Genomic DNA, 25,856 nt, shown 5'->3' on the forward strand with positions numbered 1-25,856 from the left:
AGGATTGAGATTTTTGTATATTGTATGTACTTATACAAGGAGACACATCCTTCCATATTGGAATTTTTTTGTTTGATCAGTCTTTTGAGTTGTCTGCAATCTCTTTTGTCTTGGGCTTTAAGGGAACCACTTCTGGAAGAAAGTCTGTGGCACTTTGAGCCACTGCCACAAAACCGTTCTGGCTGAAGCTTCCACATCCTCAGGCTTATTTTGAAGAACTAAGGGAAGTCTGTGGTACTTTGAGTGCCTGCCATTCCCACAAACCCATTCTGGTTAAAGCTTCCATGTCCACAGACTTATACTGAAGAAATCTGCCTGTGTCAGTCAGCTCGTGCTGTGTGACAAAGATCTTTAAACTTCAGCAACATTTATTTAGCACATGCGGGTTGACGAGAGGTTAGCTGATCTAGAAGAGCCAAGGGGAGTGAGGCAAGTTAGGACACTTACACTCTGCAGGTCTCTCATTCTTTTCCTGGGTCCAGCAGACTGGCCGAGGTGTTTGCTATGACAATGACAAAAGCACACAAAGATTTAAAAAAAAAAAAAAGCAAGTCCTCTTGACTTAGGCTTACCAATGACACATTGCCACTTCTGCCTCACTCCTCTGGCCAAAATAAGTCACATGCCCACATCCCAAATCAAAGAATGAGAAAATATATTGTATCTTTTTAGCAGGAAGAATGTGAAGTCTTATGGCAAACAGCACAAATACAGGGAAAGATAAAGAACTAGAGCCAATAATACAATTTATCACACAGCCACCAGCTTCTCCTTACCCACAAATTACCTTGCGGAGAACCCCAGGATTACACTATCTTTGTATCACTGAGTTATGAATTAGCATCTGATCCAATAGCAGCTAAACAGCCCTCATATATGTTCTTTATTAATTGTAACTATTATTATTAGGATTTTAATGCACATTAGATCTGACTAATGTTTCAAAATTCTGAGAAGAATAAGCCTAGTTCTCTAACAGTCACTAGAGTGTGATGCTGGGTAAATGTTTAGAACTTTCTGTCTCATTGTTGCCATTTGTAAAGCAGCAATGGAAAAAATAGTATCTACCACATGAGATTGTTGTGAGAATTCAAATAGATAAATATTATGTGCTTAAAACAGGGGTCAGTCACTTTTTCTGAAAAGGGCCCGACGGTAAATATTTTAAGGGTTTATGGACTGTAGGGTCTTAGCTGCAGCCTCTCAGCCCGATTGTTGTAGAACAAAAGCAGCCATAGACAATGTGTAAACAAATGGGAGTGGCTGTATTCCAATAAAACCTTATTTACAAAAACAGGTTGCAGGCTGGATTTGAACAGGGCCAATTTGTAGAGTTTGTCCAGCACTGACTTAGAAGATGATTGGCACATAATAAGTTTTAAAAAAATCTCAGCAATTTTTTTTCACAATTTTTATAATTATGTGGTGTCACAGCAGGTACGAGGAAATAGACCAAAACTGATGAACAAAAGTTTTTCAGGAAACTTTAATGTTTGGTTTTAGTTACTTTCCCCTATAAACGAAGATGATGGTTCTCTCTGGCAACTTACAAAGACCAATGAAGAAATTGGAAATCTATGCAGATAACAGGTCCTTTTCCTCATAATAGAAGTCATGCCTCTATTGAAGAAGTACCCAGGAACAGTACAGAATCCCACCCAATTTCCAGTATATACCAGAGGTCCCTGAAAGAGCTCTTGAAGGGACAAGTATACAGTATTCTTGATGGTGCCTGGGGGATCCTACAATTCTGACCAATGTGGAGGTGCAACTAGAATTAGAATCTAGGTTCCCTCATAAACTTTCTTCAGTATTCAATCCTAGAGAATTTCAGATAAGCATATTAGCATTTCAGACTTTGAAATTAGTTTTGGAAAGCCAAAACTAAGCCCCATCCAAGAAGGGAGGCTTGATAATTTCTTTGGTGTGAAAGGGAAAATGGAAATGAACAATTTTTGTTACATCTGCACAGTACTTCTTTTCGAAGTATTGACTTCCTCAACCCTGGCAACAATAAATTTACAAAGAGAAAGATGCTTTATTTCTAAAATGGGATCCATCTCCTTGATTGTTCTGGAGTAGGCTTTTGGGGGAGGTTTTGTCCTGAAAATTTTGTTTGAGGGAACTAAATAAAATATTTCCCATCTATGTGCCTGGCCTAACCATAGTAGAAGCCAAGGAAATTTCTCTGTACCTTCCCTGGAGCAGTAAGAAACTGTACTTCTAATTCTTTCTCTTTGCTGGGAATTCTCCCACTTCCTCCTTTTTAGTTCACGTGCGGATGGCAATGTAGTTAGCGTATGCCCATCTCCACTTGGAGATCACATCTCTGCATAAAGACCCACTCAATTAGTAGGGAAAAAAAACTGCTTCTGGCTTCACCTCCACAACTAGAAAATTAGTCCTTAATCAGACTAATTAAATGCTATAAGTGTTTTTGGGCTCACAGTCAAAATTTTAAAAGTTATATTAAAAATGTGTCCCAGTTACTATGGCTAAAGATAAAGGCTGTTTTGTAGCTATTACTTAGGCACCCCAACACTTTTATATTAGAATCGCTTCTCCCTACCCTCTACAATCTAGATTCTTGCTCACTGTTCAGGACAAAATTCAAATGCCTATTTGCCACGAAATCTCACTAGGCTAAGAATTCCACCTTCTTTGATGTCACACTGCATTTATTAGCAATATGCTTAACTGTTGTTTTCATGTTGTTTCTGCTGTCCCCTGCCACACACTCACAATGCCTTGTGGAAAAGGCAGCCCAAGGGAGGAGTGTCCTTCACAGATCATTCCTCCAAACAGCAGGCTCATGTACCCCTTTGGCCAATGGCTGGGGAGTAGAACTCAAGCTAAATGAAGTTTGAATTAATTAGCTAAGTCTAATAGATTCTCTCTCAGGAATTTGAACTCAAACTCTACAAAAGAAGGAACTGAGAGAAAAACAGAGAAAAATAGAGCCAGAGAGTAGCCATATCCCATTAATTAATGGTAGACTATTGGTGCTAGGGTCCTACCAGATTCCTTGAATTCAGGACAAGTCTCTAGCCCTTATCTTCCTATAACACCATGGCATGGATCTTTATCCTGGAGTTCCATGAGATTCCATCTCTCTTATTACATGAATTCTAATGAAATCCTCCAGTGAATCTCCAGGACTGGAAATGAAAATATCTAACTAAAACACTAGCCATTTATTATATGCTCTCCTGTGTCTTTTATTGCAAATTGCATATCTGGTTGTTGTTTGTTTGTTTGTTTGTTTTTTAATTTACTGAGACCATCAGCTCTTTGAAGGCAGAGATATTATGTATCTTCTCAAAGGAGCTAGCCCAGCCTTCAGACACATTGAGAGCCCCCCAGGAAGAACATATTAAATTGGAGTGACAACCAATCCCAACATTGTTTCTAAAACCAATTAAAAAATTATTCTAAATGTATCTGTTATATCTGTTTTCAGTAATGACAGCTGAATCCTTTCTTTCAGATATAAGATATCCTACAAGACTTCTTCCCAGACAGCAGAAAGAACAGAACAGTTTATCAAATCTATTATATTCTCCTGCATTTAATTTACTTACACTAGAGACAAGAGAATCAGCCAACTTCTCTAACCCACTACTATGTATTCATAGCACCAAATGTTCTGCTGGAAAAACTTTTCATCCCTTGTTCTTTGCACAAATAAAAATCATAACTGGAGGTGAAAAAAGTACCATGAAGAGGAAGAGTGAGAAATGAGAGTGATCTAAAAAAAATATCAGGTAAGTGTATCCTCAATTGTTTGAACGCCCCACCATTAGCCACACCCACCTTGGGGAACAGAAGCAGGGGTAGGGTATTATCTCTCAGCCTTCATCTCCACACTGCATTCTGACAGCACACTAGAGGCTCATTATATACAAGTTTACAGAGTAACTCTGCAAGGCTTTAGTTTTCCTCAAGTCTGTGATGTTTTGACATTTTAAACTATTAATCTTTAATAGAAAAGATAAATCAAAGGCAGGTTACCTTGGAAGGATTTTATTTAGCAATATTCTTAAATTACATCTCATAACTTTGATCCGTCCCTGGAAGTCTATACTTGAATCTGGAACTTTCACAAAATTTTAAAGCTTTAACTTTTAAAATACTTAATAAAGATGCAAGAAAAACAATCACATATTTTTAAAATGTATCCGGGATCAAATTACTTGTACTATTTATTCTAATTAATAAAAAGAAGAAAAATTGCATAAAAGCAGACTATCCTATTCTGTATGTCCTTTCATTAGAATCAAGTCCCTCTTTCAGCCATCACTGCGTTTCTGCCCTTTGTAAGCTATGCTAAATCTTGCATTTTATGAAAGAATTGGGAGAAACTGTCATTTCCTACCAAATTTTCCTAATACATAATTTGTTCTCTTCTAGCTTTTGTTTCTAGAAAAACAGATACTGCTTCCTTCTGTGTAAGAAATGCTGTTGCTACAAGACTCAATTTCCCCCCTCCCACTAGAAAATATTACCTAATCTTTTCATACTCTAAATAAAAATTCAGCTGTTAGTACTCATGAGGAAGCTTAAAATGTTATTTTTCTAATTATGTGTCTATGGCATGAGACAAGAACTTCCAACTTCCATCTAGAAGTTAAAATAGAGCAATCGGAGATGTGATTTGTAAGTATTTTGTGGTACACAGCTATTGTTTGTCCTGCTGCTAAAATTCATCTCTGCCTGTGAAGACCCACTCACTCTCCTCTTTCAGTCTAGTGGGGCCTACATGAGCCTGAGACAATGGAACTCTCCAATGGGAAGATCCTTCAAAACTTTTGCTGGAACAATAAAGAAGTATGCATTCTGGGCTGTGGTTGTGGATATTAACTTTTCCAGTATCCATCTCACTTATCACCTGTTACATAGCAGGCATTTGGCTCGGATGGGACATTTACCACCCTCAACACCAGATATGGGTCCTGATTAGTATGAGCCAATCAGAAGAATTCCCATCTGTCTAGCCGGAGATATTGGTTCCAGGATGGGTGATGATGAAAGCTAGTCCTCACAGAATTGAAATGCAGGATTTCCATCCAATCACTGAGGGAAAAGATTTGTTCTCTTACTCTGACTGATGTGCTATGAATCTGTGAGGCCTAGGACCCTAAAAAGGACTAAGAAAATCCCAGAGAGTTTGACTGAACCACATCCCAAACTGTACTACACCTGGATTTCTATCTGTTATGTGATCTAGTACACTTATTATTTAAACCAGTTTGTGCTTAAGATCATGTATGCCTGAAGTTTTCGTTACCATCTCTGCTGTTACATGGAGATAGCCCACCTGAGAATAAAGCCAAAGTAAAGAAAAGAAGAGCCAGGAAAGAGATCAGGAGAGAATGATTGCTGGTTAACAGCAAAGAGGTTCCTTCTTCATAAGTAAATTAATATAGGATCCTTTCTTATTTAAATTTATTTGAGCTGAGTTTCTTGCAAAAGTGGACTCCTGACTTATTCAGCAGTGTTTCTTATTTGTACAATTTATTGGCTCCCAGATCGGATTATTAGTCCATTGGAGGGGCCATCAAAAGAACTGGATTTGAAAACAAAACAGAGACGAAACAAATATTATGATCTTTCAGAACTAAGTTGAATATAATACAACCATTGGTCAGAAAACCTTAATTTATTATTCAGAAAAAATCATCAATTTCCTACTTTAAGGAATAGTACACAAAAAGTTCAAAAATGGCTAAGATAAATTACATCACTTTCTCAATACCTCATTAGATATTCATTCTGTATGCTCCCATTGGGAGATTATTATCTATTTTATACTCCAGGCTGCAAAGGAGGCTCAAGTCTTCCTCTCTCTTCACCACCACAATAAGTAAAGGAAGACTGCATGAATCAAGGCCAAGTGCTCTGCTGGACTCCAATGCCAAGGGATAACACTTACAATATGAAACAAGAGGTTTGACATTGCAACAGCTTCATTACTCTCACCACAGTTATTTATTTATTTTTTTAAACTTCTTCTTTGGGTGTTATCTTTATGGGGGGGGATCCTGTTCCGGACTTTTCTTTTCTCCCATGCATCTATTATTGTCACAGGAATTTTGGACCCTTTTTTCCAAGAGTTTTTCTACTCCCATCACCTTTAGGCCCCCTCACAAATGGACAGATCAGAAGAGCCAGACAAGAAGGCTATAAGCTCAATGACTAAAACGCAGGCTGGAAAGAGAGATGCTGTATTAGATGATATTTCAGCTGGACAATCAAAAAATATCTCATGAATCAATTCAATCCCATGATAAAGGATATCTCAGCGGTAACCTTGATGTCAGCCACAGTAAACTATTTGACATTCCCTGAAAATTCACTATGCTTTTAAGCTTGCTGAGCCTCAGTTCTTCATCTGTTTTAATGGAGATGATAATTGTACTTAACTCATAAAGCTACAGAAAAATTAACTGTATGTGTAGTCCCTAAGAATACAGTAAACATTCAATAAATATTCAGTTTAAGGCATATCTCCACCATGGTCCTTGCAGTAGAATTAACATGCTACTTTCAACAGACTGTGTAATAGGTAGACTATTAGGCCTATCATAGACTATATGAAGGTAGATACTCATGAATATTAGTAATTTGTATATATGTACCCAATATTTAATAAAATTAGGAAGTTCTGAATAAACAAATGTTAAATATATAAATAACTGAATGTTTAGTGTTTAAATTTTTATTGGCCATGAGAGAGAATGCCTTACAGATATCTTAAGTCATATATAAATCATATTTAAATCATCATATATAAATTCAAATAACAATGTACTAATGTGACAATTTTCAAGATTTCTGTTTTGCCTTCCTTACAAATTCAAATTTTATATCATCTCTGATTTGAAGGGTAGATAGTATGGACAATAAAGTATACAAGAACTTATCCAATATGTACAGACTAAAGAAAATCAGAATGTTCATACTGAGAATCAGGAAATAGGCCTAAATGCCTTTCCTTTTCTTTCCCCTGGTCTCTGTCCTTCTATGAAGAAACACAAATTTGACTTCTCTTACACTACTGACATGGGAAGCACTAAAATGTCTGAGGATTGATAAAAAGTAGAAGAGCTAGCAAGGGATGTGACTCTATGCTCTTAGACCTTTTATTTATAAGCAACCACTCATTTGCTTGTCCTGCAAATTGAAATAATCCCAAATTTCTGAGAATATAATGATTTACGGCAAGTGTTTAGTTCTTACAATCTTTCAACAATATCAGTCTTTCAATGAAATCCTTGAACAATTTTAAATCTTTACACTCTGAAAAAAATAAATAAATAAACAAATCTTTACACTCTGAAACCAGCCTTCCCCCAACCAGAGTGAGCTTCTCAGTAGCACCCATAGTGACAGATGTGTATGAATCCACTGAAAATTTTTCATTCAGAATGACAGTCCAACAGTCTCACCATGTTGAACATTATTTGCAAAGTATATAGCCAACAAAGGTTTGAAGGAAATGGTAAAATTAGAGGGCAAGGGAAACATTTTTCATGATGATTTATTTTAAAAGTAGGAAAAAAAATCTTACCTTTTTGGGGAGTTTATGATCTCTAAGTAGGCCAAGAAAATCAAGTTAAACATTATGTGCTTGCATATCCTTAAACAACCAAGTTTACTGTATATCTGTAAAAGGTGCTGAAAATAGGCATCATATTTTCAAATAGCCAGCCTTCAAACTGAAAAGTTTATTGTCATTTCCCCCTGTGGCTTCTGTACTTGCCAAAGATTTTTATGAGGATAGCTGTTTAAACCTGAATCTCAGGAAGGCATCCTGTTTTGAAATTCAAGGAAAAAAAAAAAAAAAGAAAAAGGAAAAGAAACTCAAAATGTCCCTGGCATTTAGAATATCATTCATTTAGGTGCATTTCATAAACCTGGAAACATAAAAATTCTAAGATGTTCAAGAAACAATGGAGTTACTAAAAAGAAGTTTTAGACCAATCTTCTCTGGAAATTTAATACACAGCAGATTAATTTTCTACAAAAATAGTTTAGAGATGCATAATTTGAAAAAAAAAAACCACAAACTCTTCCTTTCTGCTTTTCCCTATTAGGTGATGACTTTAGTATTTCTTTACATAGAGGCAATATCCATTTTTCGGATGGTTCACAAAGATAGTGATTTCTGTCATAAAGTCATATTTTTCAAGAAAAAAAAAAAGTCACCAAAGGTCTTTTTGTCCCTTTCTGTGAATTACAGATAGACAAAAAATAAAATAGATTTCTCTTAGAGTATATACTTCTGAATTTGCAAAGGGGAACAAAGAAGGACCTTGGTGAGGCTCATGGACTTTCTTCTGACTCTAGCTTCCTGGCTGTGATTCTGGATTAGACACCAATGCATTTTCCAGTGGCCTGTGAGAGGGATGTAATTAATCTTTGACAAACTGAGCTATTTCCAGACTGTTGCATGGGTTTGAAAGATCTTAGAAGAATGGATTTAGGACTGTTCTCTACAAAACATGTAGCAATGAAGGAATCCTAATTGCTTTCTCTACCTCATCTACCCTAATGTCTATAGCTTAGGAACTAGTGCAGAACTCTTTGAGCTCAGAAATTGAGTGGCTCAGTTTTGGGGTTTTGTAATTTCTATATAAAAAAGATTTATTCCAGGGGTGCCTGGGTGGCTTAGTGAGTTAAAGTCTCTGCCCTCAGCTCAGGTCATGATCTCAGGGTCCTGGGATGGAGCCCCACATTAGGTTCTCTGCTTAGCTGGGAGCCTGCTCTCCCCCGCCCCCACCTGCCTCTCTGCTTACTTGTGATCTCTGTCTGTCAAATAAATAAATAAATAAATCTGTTTTCAGTGGTAATGATGAAATTTTGTGTGATCCATGTAAATAAAACTGTAAAATTACCAATGGATATCAATTAAGACTTACAAATGTTTCATTGCAAGTGACACAAACCCAATTCAAACCACCTTAACCAGTTAAAAGAAAATCATTGACTTTTTATAATTAAGAATGATAAGGATATAGTTGGTCCTAGGCATAACTGGGTCTAAGGACTTAAGGAGATCCCTGGCTTTTAGCTATGCTATACATTTGTTTTTGTTTATCCTGTGCTCGTTTGCAAGAGTGTTCCTCCCAGAATCCAGTCATGAGATTCAGACAGAACCATCAATTATAGTGTTCATCTCCCATTTGCAGGTTAATACATAATCTAGCCCCTATTAGGACCTGAAATTGATTTTTATATCTTTTTATTCTTTAAAGATTTTATTCATTTGAGAGAGGGAGAGAACAAGTGTGCATGAGTGAGGGGGAGGGGCAGAGGGAAAGGAAGAAGCAGAGTCCTCACTGAGCAAGGAGGCTGACTGACATGGAGCTCATTCCCAAGACTCCGAGATCATGACCTGGACTGAGGGCAGAGGCTTAACTGACTGAGCCACCCAGGAGCCCCTGATTTTTATATCTTTTGTAAACTTGAGATTCAGTTTCCTTTATCCCCTATTTTCCTAATACCATTTACCGAATGTCTCTTTTTCTACCAATAATCCGTGTTGATGATGTGTAACATTATCAAAAGGCTATTTATGCATAAGTATGATTCTGTTTCTGGGTTCTCTTCTGTTTTCATTTGCACATCCTGGGCCAACCCCACACTAGTTAGTAGATTTCTTCTTTTCCACTCCCTCTACTTTCCCTAATATCACAATCTTTGACCAAGTCCATTATATTTTCATTATGTAAATGAAGTTTTGGTGGAAACTTACAGGTCTGCTGTGAATTTCCCATTTAAATCAATGGCTTGGGGCAAAAAAGAAAACATGCAAGGAAATGAATGTCTGGGTACAGAAAGTTAGGAAAACACAAGCCCCTACAAATCCAGTGAAATAATTATAAAGAGCTTCATGTTTCTACCATGAAGGTGGAGGGTGTCAAGGCAAATTTTAAATAAGCATCCAGGGCCTGAATAACTTCTATCACACTTGGGTTAACTGGCCTTACAGAAATCTCCCTTTAGCTGCTTTGGATTGAACTGTCTAACATTAATAACTGGCACGTTATACTAACACATTTTGATGTTTAACTAAACTTTATTTCACTATGAAAGACTCATTTTTCTTTTAATATTTTTATTGGCTATTATCTGCTCAGGTTAATAGTGAGCACAAATATAGAAAAGTAGTACTTGTCTTTGAGTAGATGGCAAAAAAAAAAAATCAAGTGTATTTCATATATGGTTTTATGTGAGGAAAGGTGCTAAGTTCTTTAAGACATTCTTCAAAGACCATTTCAAAATTCACTTCTTCCATTAAGATTTTCCTGATTTCTTAACCCCATTCCTTAAGAGGTAACAGCATTTTCTTTTCTGACTTCCCATAACACTTTATTTATTCCATCATTAAGACTCTTCTTGTTTCTGCTAGTAATATACTTTTTTACTGTTTATGTCTAATTAGTGCTTTTATTAGACTCTAAGTCCCTTGAGAACATGATCTAATTTGATTAACTTTTGTATTCAGTATAGTGATAAATTCAGTGTACTGCAAATATTTCCAAATTCTTAAGGGTTAGGCATTCTTTCTTCTGTATTCTCATGCATATATCACATATGTACACAGGATAGTAATTTATTCCTTTACATCTATCCTAATACACAGTAAACTCTTTGGAGAAAAATGTCAAATCTTGTGTATCTTTAGTTCTAAGTTCCTGGAGACTTTAAATCCTCATAAATATACCTGTTATGAGGAAATACCCTTAATATTTCTTGAACGAATGGATGAGTAAATGGCATAGTGAAAAAAGGAAAAGAGACTTGAGTTTGAAAACAAGTTCTGCCCCTTGGTGGCATGGATAAACAAAGTCTAAGTGCCCTCGTTGGTAACCTAGGGTTACCATTGGTAACCTACTGCTAGAGTTTGGCTTCTTTTAATGCACTTTCAAACTTCAGGGAATATATACTATTTAAGATTTGTGAAGGCAACAGGTTAGGAACCTGAAGACATTTCTTATAAATTCTTTCCTAAGAAATCATCACTTTTAGTTTCATTTTCTATCACTCATGCCTTCATCACCCTTGCATTCTTTGTTACCACATAATTTTTACTGTATCCCTTTGCTCAGATATGCTAATTGCTAAACGAGGAAAACATCTTTGTTGCCCTTTGATACAATTATGGAATTCTTGCTACATCTTTTAGGATGTTTGTACATCTATGAGTGGATGGGGGAGTGGCTTGGTGGTTGAGGTCTGTGTCTCTGTAATAAAATATAAACCTGAGGTATTCCTTATAGACAGAGCATTTTAACTCCAGATTCTCACATCAGGAAAACTGGATATAAATTAGAATACTTCACAAATATTTATAAATTAGAATATTAGAATATTTTACACTGCTTTCCTAATGATTTATCATTACAATCCTAACAAGTCTCATGCCAGTATATCGAATAATGCCATTAAAAACTTGCTGAAAAGGAGGAGTTTTAAGTAATGCATAGAGGGAGTGGCCATTGTCCCTTGGAAAAGTTAAAGGAATTAGCTATTTAAAAACCTTTCTTACATTTTACTCTATTTTCTCATGTAAAGTTCATTATTCTATATGGGATATTTGTTAGTTACTTCATCACTTTTCTGCCAAGATTTATACACAAATTCTAAAATATTTTAGCTTCCAGATTTAATAGCAATTTGTACACTTTAGTGGACTTCACACTTCACACCTGGTTCAGTAATTTGAGATTCTGAGACACTCATATTTCCCTCAAAAGATAGATATAATTGTACTTACAAGGTCAAGGCTTTGTACATTTTTTTTTCACCAGGGCCAATTTATTTTGTTTAGGTCCTGCCAAAGATGTCTAATCAAAGGCAGGCATCTGTGTGTTTCCTTGTAAAATCCCGTTTTAGCAAGAACCCTGCTAGGTCAGTTTAGCAAGGACCTATCCCAGATATCCCAGTCTGATAACTCTTCCTATTTTAACAGGTTCCACATCCTTCACCATTCTCCAAGTGATGTGTGATCACTCTAGCCTGTCTTCAGCAAGAAAACCATTTTAGGTTGGTTAGCCAAAATTCCCACTCACCTCCAATGTTGCCTTGTAGTAATTTTCCATACAGTGACCCTCACCTTACTCCTTGGCTGAAATTCTCACTTGCCCATGATGCAGCTGGAGTTCAGGCCAATCTCCTGACCCACCGCAAAATTCTATCATCGTGGTCCTATCTATCTAAACCTATCTCAATGGTCCTGAATAAAGTCACCATCTCTAACTAGTGTCATGAATAGCTTTTTCTTTAATGCATGCTCTATGTGCCAACAAAGTCTTAGATAAGACCCAGAGATCTTAACACCAAATGCCTGTACCATAAAAAATATTGTTTTCAAATTGAAAATACAGTAAATTCTTTGTATGCATGGCATTTTTCATAAAGTCCTTTCATTGTGAAAAATTCTTAGGAGTTCCCTAGAAAATGCAACTTTCTTTCAGAGAAAAAAATTTTTTTCCTTTGTATAGCGAAAGGAAATCCCCCCCCCCATGTTACCCCTTTTTAGGAATCCTTCCTGAGCATCTTGCTGGCCTTGAGCCTCATTTTTTTCCCCCAATGTCTAAGCATTGGACTAACACTTGGTAAGAATTTGGCTCTGGGGAGTGCTATGTTGAGTGACAAATGGACGAGGATGAAGGTTTTATTGAAGCATCTGAACCGCATTTAATTTTCCGTGTTGCTTTATTTGTTCCTTCTAGCCCTCAGGATATTGAATTTTGTGGGCTCCGGTTGTGTCGTCGGCACTTCAGGCGTTTAGTAATAAGAAACATAATCTGTTTTTCCCGTCAGGATAATATCCTCATTTTTATTAAGGGCGGCTTACTACGAACTGTTTCACACAGTGTTTTTCTAAACCTCCTGAACGGACCAATTTTCCCTTTGAGCCCTGGCATTGCTTCGGTGGCCTCTGCTGACCTCCTGGCTTGGCAACCTGCAGCCTACCCCGCAGGAATCAAGCCTGACCTAGCGTGGCCTTGCGCGCCACCGCCTCGCCAGACCCTCGCTCCGGCTTTCCTTCCACCTCCCTAGATCCAGATTCCATCCTGCTGCCTCAGCTGTCTGCGACAGCGACACCCCTTCCTCCCCTCCGCGGCTCCCCCCGCCAGCTCGCCGCGCCAGACAGCGGGTAACCGCCGCCTCCGCTGGGGCATCCCGGCTCCACAGGCCTAGCGCGCTCCAGACACCTGCCTCTCACTGGCCACCGAAGCTGCCCCTCAGCCCGCAGCCCCCTCGGCAATTGGCCCCAGGCCGTCCCTCGTCATCCTCGGCCTCGCCGCGAGTCCCGCCTCCGTCGCCGGGTCATTTAAGTTTATCGCAAATAAATAAATAAAGGAGGAAATAGAAATGCGTAGAAAGTAAAAGCAGTCAGGAGGGGGCGGGGTGTGGAGGAAAAGGGGAGGAGGAGCGGAGGAGTAGACAACCAAACCTGCTCGTGTCGGTGCTAACCAATCATGGTTCACTCCAATCCGGTCTGACGGGCGCTCTCAACCAATAGCCCTCCACCTCTCGGATCACTGAACGACGAGTTACGATCGACCTCTCCAGAGTGGGCGAAGGTGCGGCAGAGGTGGGGGGGAGTGGGAAGTCTGCCGACCAATCGTCTGTTAACAATTCTTTGAGCGAAGTTTCCGTGCCCCAATGGATGTTGGAGATAGCGGATTGGGCCTCTTCTAGCCCAATCGAAGGTGGTAGAGATGAGGAAAGCGGCAGATGGGGGCGGGGACGGGGAGAGGAGGAGGAAGAGTGCATTTTGTTTATGGGCGGCAACCTCACGAGGGGCGTCCCACTCTTATTGGCTCACTGAAGTCAAGAGTGGCATAAGAACAACCCAATAGCGGAAAAAGATAGAGGGTTCGCGGCGTGAGGCACCCAATGTGGGCCTTCTGCCGAAGAAGTAGGGGCGGGGGGAAGTTTAGGAGTTGAGGAAAGAAGATTAAAGAGCGCGAGGAGGTAACCCCCAAAACTCTAATTTGTTGTGGGGCGGGCGGGAGGGAGGGGTGTGTGCGTGCGAGAGGGATGAGGCGTCTGCGAGGCACTGGAGTAGGGGGCGACGGGACGGGAAAGGAGGGGACTGGGGTGGGGTTGAGGGAACGAGTTAGAGTGGCGAGCCCGCGGGCTGCCGACTGGCCGAGCGCGCGCGCCCCCGCGCCCCGCCCCGCTCGCGCCCCCTCCCCCTGGGCGCCCCTCCTCGCGCCGGGCGGCGGCTACGGCCTCGCGCGACCCGGCGGGGAGGGAGGGAGTGCGGGAGGGTCCCGGGTCCTTGGAGCGGGCGGGCCGTCCCGCAGCTGGAAACGTGTCTTCTGCCTTCTTTTCTCTACTCCCTGCGCCTGGAGTTGCCGCTTCCAAGAAGAGGAGCTGAGGGGGACTAGCCGGGGCTCAGGAGCTGCTAGAGGCGCCGGCTTGTCTTCCGCCCCCTCCCTTCTCGCCCTCCCCCGCTTGCCGTGGCTCTCGCGGTCTCTGGAGCGTCTTCAGAGAACTGGGGGGGGCGGGAGGTGTCCTGGCCCCAGAGCCGCTGGACGCCCCTCCAGACACCGAAGCTACCGGCCCCCGCCTGCTTCGCTGCTACGACTCTAGAGGAGGGGGCTTGGGAAGGGAAGACACGCCTCTCCTTTCTCTCCTCCTTTGGGCCCTTTTGGAAACATTAAAAAAAAAATGTTTACGCTTTTCGATAGCTGAGATAGAACGGTTGGAAGCTTTTTGAAAGTTTAAAAGAAACGCACTCTCCCACATTGTTTAATGCATTACTGTCTGTGTGGCTTTCTGATCCTCTCCACCACCCACCCCACGCCCCCTCCCACGCTCCCTCCTCCCCCCCCACCTCCGCACCACTCCCCCCGCAGCTGTTATCCTTGTTAAGGATGCTGAAGAGGCAGGAGGCAGGGATTTTCTAAAAGTTCTATTGATAAACACACTTGCACAAACATATGCTAGGCACACACATAAACTATAAACATTAGCGAAAAACACAATATGGCGTACAGCTACACTACCTACCGCGGTAATCTGCTGGTCTCTTAACACTGAACCCTGCTGAATGGGGTCAGTAGCAAGATGACAATTCTCTAATAAAAATCTAATTGAAACAGGAAGTAATTTGGAAGTCTGTGGGTTAAATAATATCCTCAGAATCAGCATTTGGCCTCAGCTAAATTGAACACGTCAACTTTCTAGACGTGTGAAAACTGTCTTCACTACTCTAGCCATTGAAAATACCAAGATGAAGCTAAAGGCGAGAGATTTTCTCTCTGTGTGATCGTGTGTAAGTTTCAGCTAATAAAATTAGCAGGACTACTCGTTACCCCATGTTTTCAAGCTAGTTCTGTCCTAAAGTTACTGTCGTAACTTGTTGCTATCTAAAGTTTTAAAACAAATTGCGACGAACGAACATTTTGTAAAAAAAATTCCATAGCTGTGAATACTACATTTAAATAAGCAGTAACGTTAGCAAATTCAGTTAATAAATGGTTTACTTTCTTACCTCTTGCTCCTAATCCCAGATACCATTTGCTGTCACATGGGAATAGGTAAAATATACGCCCCACTGCCTCATAGAAGTTTGACCAGTCCAGATTTGGCTACTTTCTGCATTTCAGCTTTACATGTAGATATTTCTGTATTTCTAGGAAAAGAAGGAAAAAAAAAAGCAGTTTACACTGATTTTTCAAGTCTTTGTTTGCTCTTTTGGTCTCAATCAGAATGTATCAAAGTTGATGCACAAATAGTGCATGGTGATAGCACTGTGCCCTCTTGGGAATGGTCTTCCCTCAGAAAAGTTTTTGAAATTGCCCTTGAAGAATTCCTGATGTTATTCATTGTTCAGACCTCAAGGTTTAATTTCTAAAATTGTGGTTGTGATATCCATTGAGCTCAATTTTGGAGGGCTTTAGGTTTAAGAATATATGGTGCTCAAGTAAACAGGTGAGAAGAAGAAAAGTGAATTTTTTAGAACTATATTAGCTGCTCAGTGAGTCCAGCAGTTGGGTGTTTTTGGTTTTGTGATTTCAGATCTCACAGACCAGTGGAATACAGGCCTTTTGCATATGAAGATCAGGTGAACAAGTTTACTGTGCACCAGCCTCCAAAGCAATACGCCCTTTCATGGTGAGGTCCCGATTTTAACAGACTAAAGAAAAAAGTTTAAGATTAAAAAGTTGTCAAATTTTATCCATCTTTGGGAAGAAGTCCTTATGCTTATCTGTCTAGTTCAGTTAAGATGCCAGTATTTTAAGAGTACGACTACAGCAAAAGAGAGTTCATGCGTATGTATACTCACTAGCTACTGAAAGACAATATGAGTTTAGAGAAAAGAAAAACTTATGTGTAAAAGTTATAATTTTGGGGGTATGTTTAGAACTACTAGATGTGGTGCCGGTTTACTATATAGTTAATTCAGAAAGTTTTTGTGACCCACAGGTATCCAACTAATCTTACCATCAAATTAATATGAGTTTGACTACTTGGTATTGGAATAAAAATCTAAGGAAAAATCCATTTTAAATGAATTATTTTTATCTCAGTAGTGAAAATCTGAAGAGGGCTTTCTAACCAATTGGACTTCGCAGAAAAAAAGGCTTGACTGAATAATTAGGTCAATTTAGAAGAGCATTAAAAGATACAACTTACTTACTGTAAAGGATCTAAGATTTATAAGTGAATTACAAATTATCTCAAATATTTTAGAATGAGTGACAAAGAGAGACTTATTTAAAACATTTGGAATACAGAAGTGGAGCTTGATGGGCTCTGCTTTATTCTCTGAAATAATCATGCTTTTCTGAAATGGATGTTTAAATTTATGAAATTGTTCTAGACACTTTGGATATAACAGTGAACAAGATCTAAAATAACCTGCCTTTGTGGAGTTTATGTTCTAATGTCACATATAGTTTGCATACTTCAGATTGCTAGGAGAAGAGATTTTTGTATGCAATTTTAAAACCTACCAGTTTTTTCATTTTAGAGAGTACAATTTGAAAGAATTTACAGATGTTTGAGGAGCAGGGAGTTGTTTACTAATTGCCAGTGATAAGAAAGGAAGAGCTAACTTTACTTGTACCCTTAGTTTTTGTCGTGAAACGTTCTCCATACATTTCAGTAGGTCTTTTTAACTGATAGAGGTTTTATTTTTTTCATAATTTTAAGCATACCTATGAAATAAATAAAATGTTACTTTATGTTAAAAAAAATCTGTGTCTTGGAATTTACTGTAAAATTCCGATGGAGCTTTTTATCTTGTTAGCAAATTGTGTTGAAATATAAACTAGAATATCTTAATTTTTCAGTAAGAATTTGTTTTAGGAGTTTATCTGAAAAATGAACTGCCTAAATCTTTTTCAGTTGTGGTTTTATCAAGAGAAGATGGAAATTTGTTGTAATTAATTTATAGGTGACATTAAAGAGAGAGAAAGAGAGAGGCCTGCAAAAAATGCTTTGTTATTTAAACCTTTCTTTCAAACTACAAAAGCATTTGATTGGCACTTCTCTGATTTAATAGACCATTTGTAATGCAAGAGGAACATTACAGAAGATTTTAGCATTACTTTAATCATTTAGTCTGTAGGTGTAAAAATCCTAGGTTTCTAACAGAAGGAAACTTGGTGCTTGGTTAACGAAGTGTATGATTTAACACTGAGTTTGTTGCTTTAAATAGTGGGTGTCTCACCTTTCCAAAACCTAGTTCATAGTTCTAAAATAACAAGTTCTGATTTTTCGTTATTTTTCTTTGTCCCAGTGAGTCTTACCTTGTTAGCCAAATCAGTGTTCATTCTTAGGTAGGATAACTTCTTTTTTTTTTTTTTAAACACACAATTCTCCCACCGCCAGTCCTTCCATCCCCTGCTGTGAAGGGCTTGAATTTCTATACCTACATTAGATCTCTATTTATGCTAATTTGTAGCATAATCACCTCCTCCGGAAAGGGTACGTATTAATGCACTTTAGAGAACAGTCGAGGTTGCTTCGGGCTATTTGTATACAGACCTGCCAGCATATGAAAGGTATAAATAGGAAGATTTAGGAAGAAAAGCAGAGGCTATACTAATGGAATATATTGTCTTAGATGAAAACTTTTTTTAAACAGCAAAGGGGAAGAATGGTTGCTAGAATGTTAAAAAACGAAGAGCTTTTTCTATTTTTAATGGTTGATTAATGTGTGTTTATCTGTATCTGAGTATACATTTATATATGAGCATTTTTGAAAAAAGACATATTTCCGTATTGGATAAATAATTTCAGTCCTGCCTCGTGGTCCTTAATATGTTCCCAGGTGATTTTGTTTAACTCACTGTTACCTACCCAAACTTTGCTCCAAGCAACATAGAAACATAAGGTAATTAAATCTTTGTAAATTTTGTAATAATTTTGGATTAAAAGTTACTGGAAGTTTTTTTTGAAGCATGATTAGCAAGCATCCCCTGAAATTAATGAAATCTAAAGTGAAGAGTTCTTAGAATCCTGGATTTACAGGACAGTTGAAAGTTTCAAAAATGGGTGTTCGTAGGGCAAAAGACAAATCTTGATATCTGTCAGATTTTATAATAATAAGCAATAAAATCAAATGACTATTAATATTCATATTTTTAAGGTAAGTGTAAGTATGTGTACACTGCATTTTAAATAAAAATTTGGGGTGTTATTGGCTAGACACAGTCATTTCTTTGCCAGAGATACTAGGCTGTGTGAAGGCTAACCATCTGTCAAGTGATGGAGACAAAGAAAGGTTTAATATACTAGTCTAAAATATCTACAAACTTGTTTTGAATTGTATTGTCATTTTGTTTTGGCCTTTGTACTCCGTGTTGAATATGCACTGGGTCAGTCACCCCACTTTGTTTTGTGAACAAACTACTCAAGGTCTAGATAAGGTTATCATTGCCGCTGATGTGATCCAGAGGCATGATAAAATATGTTTTTATTTTGCTTTCATGTAATGATCAAAAACTCACAAGTGGGCCACCCACTAGCAGTTACACAAATGACTTCAAGCACACTTATTTTCACCCATCCATTATGAATTTTGGGTGTCTTAACTCTTTTGCTTTATATATATTCAAGCCTTGTATTTCAAACCCATTCCTGAACTGTTTGGGGGTAGGGTGGGGGGAAGTAGCAACAGGAATCCAGATTGCCTGTTTTAGGTACAATATGGTGTGATGTGAAATTGAAACAGCAGATTGGTGAGAAACTTCAGTTTCAAACAAATATAAACTAGTTTGTTTAGTGAAGTCCTACACAAAACAGTAGTCTCTATTGACAGGGCAGTGTTTTTTTTTCCGTACCTTCCACATCATGAGGTTACTGTGGTTCTTTGGGCCAGCGTTCTATTTCCAAATCACCGTTTAGGAAAAAGAAGTCCTAATATTGCTGATTACAATGATATACTTAGATATAGCAGACTGAAGAATTATTTATAGCAGTGCTAATTATATCAATAAAAATAGCAATATTAATACTGTGAGTGTCAAAATCCATTCTTGACAGTATGAGGTAAACAGAACTATAGTCAAACAAAGCAGCCAGCCTGTTTCTACTGTCAGCTCATGAATATGCACTTCAGGAAAAATATACACAATTGGTTTACTGATTTAATCTCTTTTTCAATTACTTTTGACTTTTTAAAAGATGTTATTTCTAAATTCAGACAATATTAAAAAGATTTAGATTTTTAGTTTTGAAATTCTTAGTACCATTTTCGTACTGTCATTAGTAAGTTTCTAGAGGCTTATATGTTCATAGTTAAGTACTTTCTAATTAATTATCAGAAATTAATTTTCTGTGTCCCCCCATTTTTAGAACACAGATTACCATTGCACAGGGAAATTGGAAGAACCTTTAACAATTTGTAAAACAAAACAATACAAAACAAAACCCACTACCATACATGCACACAGAACCAATAAATCTCTGGCTTTATTTAGACATTAAAAATACCCGTTTCCATGGTTCTGATTTAAGGAAAAGCATAAATTTTCTTTGTAGTTTTCATTACTTCTCGTCAGGTTTTACAATTTTATGTTATTTAAAACTTATTTTCCTAGTAATACAAAATCTTGTAAGTAGAAGTTATTAAATCCAAAGGTTTTCAGCTTGAGGGGACAACATCTAATCTTTTTATTAATCCCTTATCTGTTAGATTTAACTTTTATTTATTGCACATTGTCAGAAATCTCAGATGTGGAGTTAGGAGAGATTGTTCCAGGCCTAGTGCTGCCACCAGTTGTATCATCTTGGGCCTGTCACATAATCTGAATCTCTGCCCTCTTCATCTTCAGGGTTTCTTCCAGCTTAATAATATCATCATGTTTCTTTTGACACTTGGATCCTTATTTTAGCTTTAAGTATAATGACTGGAAGTGATATGTTAGGTACTGGGAAAGAGCACATGTAAAATATTTGATTTTGCTTTTTACTTTTAGTCCTTGATACAAGTTTCATTTTAGTGATACTTGCTTTCAGATATAGCATATCTATATAAGTATAGATACATAAAAATTAAGTACTTGTAATCTTTGTTTATAACTATAATAAACTTACTATTTTTCATGAATTTTTCCTCAGCTCATTTACACTCTCGTGAAGCTATGTTGTTAACAGAATTTATAAACAGGATTCCTTGCATTTTATTCCACATAGAGTTGCTTAACTGGAAAAAGTGGGTAATAACAGAATGAACTAACTCAGTCATTTTATCATTCTATGAAATATATAGAGAGAGAAATAGATACATATTTCAAAGAAGAAAGGGGAACTTGGTTTTTGTGTTTCTGTAAGCAAGAAATATACTCTGAGTACTCAGGAGCCATTAACTCCTGCATTTGAGTTTTGATCCTACATTATACCTATCCAGAAATAGATTCACATAGAATGGATGAAAAGGAGACAAAGTTGACTCTTATTTGATGAAGAAAAGTAGAAAGAATCTGTGTTAGAAAAGACCTAGCAAATATTGTACTGTCATATATAGAAACAAGGCCATACAGAATTCATTTGTACCTGCTTGTAGGTATTTATTTAGTGATAACGTCAAACTTTTCATTTAAAACTTCACTCTCAGTTTCTTTTTAACTGACTCACATTTCTTTTGCTGGAATGGTAGTGAGAGACTAAAAAACATCACATACTTTACCTATTCACAAATGGAAACCACAGTCTCGAGAAAGCTCTACAATCCCTGGATCCTTCCTCTTCCCTATATCCACCCAGAGCTGTAGATGTTCTGGTACTAATTATAAATGTTTTATAAATATCCTCAGAGGTGGAATATATGTAAATTTTCCAGTGTAGTAGGTAATGCTAACTATTCTGGCCTACCAAATATCTAGCCAATAGTGAGAAATGGCAAGAAAATGATTAGTTCCACTGTAGGGCACAAAAGATGATATGAATGCTTCAATGCATGCAAATAGAGGAAAAAATATACTAAGGGTTATTTAGAAGGGAAGCTGATTTTAGACTATTACTTAGCTGAAACCTGGCACATATATTGAGGAATTAATGTAAACTCTATTCTAAAGGCACTGTGCCAAAAGACTTACTGGTAGGAAACATAGTGAAAATGAAATAAAATACATCTGTCATTGTACTAAAATAATAACAATAACAACAGCAGACAACATATATTGAGCGCTTACTCTATACCAGGAATTGGTTATAGCTGCATATTTTCCCATTAATTCCATAATCTTATGAGACATGTACTTTTACTATGGCATTTTTAACCCACTGAGCTACCCAGGCGCCCCTTACTATGGCATTTTTAAAGGTAAGCAAGCCGAGACTCAGAAAAGTTAAGTAAGTTTTTCAAAGTCACACAGCTAGTACATAACAGCTGGAGATTCAAACTCAAGTTCAGCCTAAATTCTTAAGCACCACCTCACCATGACTCTATTCTGGGACCATTTTCACTCAGTGCTTGCCCAGATTAGTACAGGTAATTTTATTTCAAGAAAGGCGTAGTGGATTTGGAGAAGGCTTCAGAAAAGGGCACAGGGTGAAAGCTATAAGTGGGAGAAATGGTTGCTATGGTAGAGTCTGTTTTTAAAATGTAACTCTCCAGTCTAGAATTACAAATGCTGAGAGGGAATTTGTCTAAAGGTTTTACAATGGATGGACTGGGTAGCTGCTGCCTGATTTGATTCTGTGGACAACAGTGGAGCTGGGTAACATGTCAAAGAAAGCTGAGGAAATCATGAGTAGGAGCAAGGCAAAGGAAGCATTAGATACTGGGAAACTTGGAAGGTAGACCTCAAAGAAGAGAACTAAATCTAAGCAGATATTGAGTAACAAGAACCAGGGAATCATACAGGAAAAAAGGTTGAGGCAGAACAGAAACAGTATCTTCAAAAGTGGGACAGATTTTGCTGACTTTGGAAGGGCCTTATGTATATTGTTTGTCCTCTTGTTTGTTTCAGAGAGCAGCACCTGGCTTAAGTAGGGGCCCCCCAGAGTTTAGGATACAAAGATTGCTGTGTTTTTGGCACACACAAAAAAACATGGTCATCAGTAATAAGAATTAGGCAGTAAGTGTAGGTCTATCTCAAAGAAATGCAGTTTAGCACAGAAGTTTATGTGGTAAATCTGAGAATAGCTGTCATTTATTGAGTATCTACTCTGTGCCACTCAATTCTGAAATCACTATTTCCAGGGACATTATTTGCTGCCTGCTGTCCAGTTTTCAAGTATAAGAAAACACCTGTTAGCTTTTCTAAGAATGTGAATGATGAAATAACTAATACTGTAATTTCATTTCATTATGTAACTTAGCTTTTGATCTCCTTTCCACAGTATTGGAGTTTTAAACCAGCTCCACAAGGCTTAAGGTGGAATAGAGTCTAGACTTCTCTTATGTAACTGTAACTTTTCCTTAATTTGTCACTATACTGAAAGAAAGCTTCAATCTTATTTGATAGGATAAATGCATTTCTGTTAGAGTTATATGCTCACATGACCAGCCCCAGTTAATTTAGCATACATGAGTTTGGATTATATTTAGGATCGTCAACATGAGTTAATGAAAAGGGAACTATAGCAACTTTTAAAGTGAATTTTTGTTACTGCAAATAATTTTAAAAACATTAAGCCAATTATAAACAGCTATATATGCCATGCCCTTTGTCTACAAAGGTACTAGAGACTTCAAAGGTTTTTAAGACATAATACTCATTGTTGAGCTGTATCATATGAGTTGGACTATCGGAGTGAAGACAAAGAACAATCAAAGTGCTGCCCCACTACTTATATGTCTTTACTGTTTCTTATGACAGTATCTCTGGTCTTTTCTTCAGACTCTTCAGTGCAGTAGGAAATACAGTGCAATGATCATTTTGCATGTTTTAAATGGTCACCTCACTAAGAACAATATACTGTGAAGGTAGAAAGATAATATTCAGTTTATACATGATACCTTTCCCCTTCAGGTTCATTGTCATGGATACTCTTGTTCTTGTTCTTTTGGCGTCTTTTGGTACCTAGTCTTTTTAACAGCTATGTTGTTTGCATCTGACCTTTCTTTATATATGTGACCCTTAGAGAAATACCTTTGAAAACTCATGCTCTCAATAATCTTTCTTGTTCTAGTAAAGGGTTGAGAACAAGGCAATACTGTATTAAAATTTAAGCTGAAAAACAGTATGGAAAAAAACAGGATTCCAGGCTTTTCTGATTCAGATATTTGGCATTATATTCTCAACATTTGTTATGAAGTGAATTTCCAAAGTGTATAAAAACCGAAAATAAATGATTGTTGCTTTTCTATAATTGCATGTTATATATAATACCTCTGTTTCTATTATTTGTGTAATGATGAGTTTTATTATGTAAAAATGGGTATATCTAATATAAAGTAAATTTCAGTTCAATATTTTATATGCTGTTTAACTCATGACTCAAATTCTTTGATATTCATCATTCAGGAAAGGTAGCACTGAACTGTGCTTTTTTAAGGGCAAGTGCCATGTTTTTTTCCTCTTTAATGCTCTAGTGCTGAATATAGTACCTGGTATACTGGAGTGATTCAGTGTTGACCAGGCTCCTCTGTAGCTGTCTTAGGAAGAGTACTTGGATCCTCGCTTTCCAGGCTATCTATTTCCTTATTTTCTGTTGACCGGTTCAAATTTAGCATTGTTAAAATTGTTATTAACTATCATAGGCCTTCTCTGTACTTTAAGGCCCAAACATTTTCTACATGCTCATGATCTTTCATTCTTTTAGATACTTAATGAAATTCTGTCATGGCAGAAGTTTCAATATAAAATTATATTTACTGTGATTCAGAAAAGAAATATATCAGATACCACCCATCAATGGTAAAGCAAATCTATTACAATCAATTCAGGATATTGTGTTGAATAGAGTACACAGAATTACATTACCTAGTGATTCAAGGATGAAACCCAAATTTCATATCCTATATGATTCCTATCTGGATAGTAGGACAAATAACCCACAGTATTTTTTGCACTTAGTAGATTGCAATTGAGATTTTGAACATTTATATGAGGTTCTTAATTCTTAAAAAAAAGTTTTAGAAGTTCATATAATTAAGGAATAGAGTGTTAGCTTATTTTACCTTATTGTCTAAGTTGTTTAGAAGTCTAGTCCAGAGAAACACTTTAATGTTAGGTGATATTATTAGCTCTCCAGAAAGCAAAAATGGTTATTGGGCCTGTGAGCAATATGGAGGATAATGTGAGGTAACCACCATGCAGAGTGCATGTTTAATTCCCTACATAACACTGACATGCTTTTTCATATTTATAAGACTTACTAGTTGGATTTTGGAAACTTACATGGTTGGGCAAAGTCATAATTTGGTCTTTCTACTAATGGAAACTACAACACATTGATTGAAACTGTTTCTAAAACAAAAGATAATTATGTCCTGAAATAATTAAAGCTGGGATTGCATTAAAGCTTACTTCAAGTGATTAATAGCTGTAGTATATTTTGGGATCTGTATCTAAAAGCATAAAGAGAACACACTGTCATTTTTATATATTTAGGAATATGTTTTTTGAGGACAGTATTGGTTCTTGACAATTCATCATATAATGAAGTCCTAATCAACAACCCAGATCCACATACCTCCCTACCTACAACATTTTTAAAATTAAGGATTCTGAAAACAAGGTGACCTACACATATGGCTATCTTCCCCTTCACTTCCAATTCCTGACTGTCTTTCTGAATACAGTTGCCATGACACCCCGGGCAGAGACACTGCTTTGAAACTTCTACTTTCACTTGGGTAAACAACTAGAGAACAGTACTGGGATTCAGAGGTAAAGATCAGAAAACAGTAGACATTGAGAAGAAGAGCTTGGGCTTCAGGGATGTGTGAACCACTAGGGGGAAAATACCAGTATTTGTCATTTAAGTATCTAAATCTCCCCCACTGACAAATAAGCCAAAGTTTCTAAACATGCTGGCTGAATTTTCTCTGTCCCTGAGACTGAAAAGAAATAGATAGGACACAAAATATCTTTTTCCTTATGCCTCCGCAGGGAACCAACAGATTCTACCTTTGCATTTCACCTCTGCCATTGAGCATGCTACAGTAACCAGAACTGAGCTCCAGTGAGCGATCAGTGAAAAATAACAATCCATTTAAGGGGACCTACTAGTGAGGGAGATAGGAAGATCAGGTAGGAAAATGAAAGTACCTACTCTAAGCAGCAGGGGCTGTTGGCAAATAAATACAACCTGAATTTGGGGAAAAGAAAATTTAAGGAAACTCAAATTCAGAACAAAAAGGAATTTCAGATATTAATAAAAAGCATATCTCAATTGAACAACCCAGTGGAAAAACTGAAGGAGAT

At 37.5% G+C, this 25,856-nt stretch overlaps 1 protein-coding gene and 1 long non-coding RNA gene across 13 annotated transcripts in view; one reads left to right on the forward strand and one right to left on the reverse strand.

Annotated features, from left to right (window-relative positions):
- Positions 1-13,609, reverse strand: part of LOC116600166 — a 398,483-nt gene extending 384,874 nt beyond the window's left edge. For both annotated transcript variants that reach the window (XR_004289532.1, XR_004289537.1), the window contains exon 1: positions 13,469-13,609. This is a non-coding gene — a long non-coding RNA (uncharacterized LOC116600166). The remainder of the gene's footprint in view (positions 1-13,468) is intronic.
- Positions 13,610-13,884: 275 nt separating this feature from the next.
- Positions 13,885-25,856, forward strand: part of ZBTB20 (zinc finger and BTB domain containing 20) — a 785,951-nt gene continuing 773,979 nt past the window's right edge. For all 11 annotated transcript variants that reach the window (XM_032360146.1, XM_032360066.1, XM_032360076.1 and 8 more), the window contains exons 1-2: positions 13,885-13,992; positions 16,048-16,143. The gene's annotated coding sequence lies outside the window, so the exon portion shown is untranslated. The remainder of the gene's footprint in view (positions 13,993-16,047; positions 16,144-25,856) is intronic.

This window comes from Mustela erminea, chromosome 1, assembly GCF_009829155.1.
Source record: "Mustela erminea isolate mMusErm1 chromosome 1, mMusErm1.Pri, whole genome shotgun sequence".
Classification (NCBI taxonomy): Eukaryota; Metazoa; Chordata; class Mammalia; order Carnivora; family Mustelidae; genus Mustela; species Mustela erminea.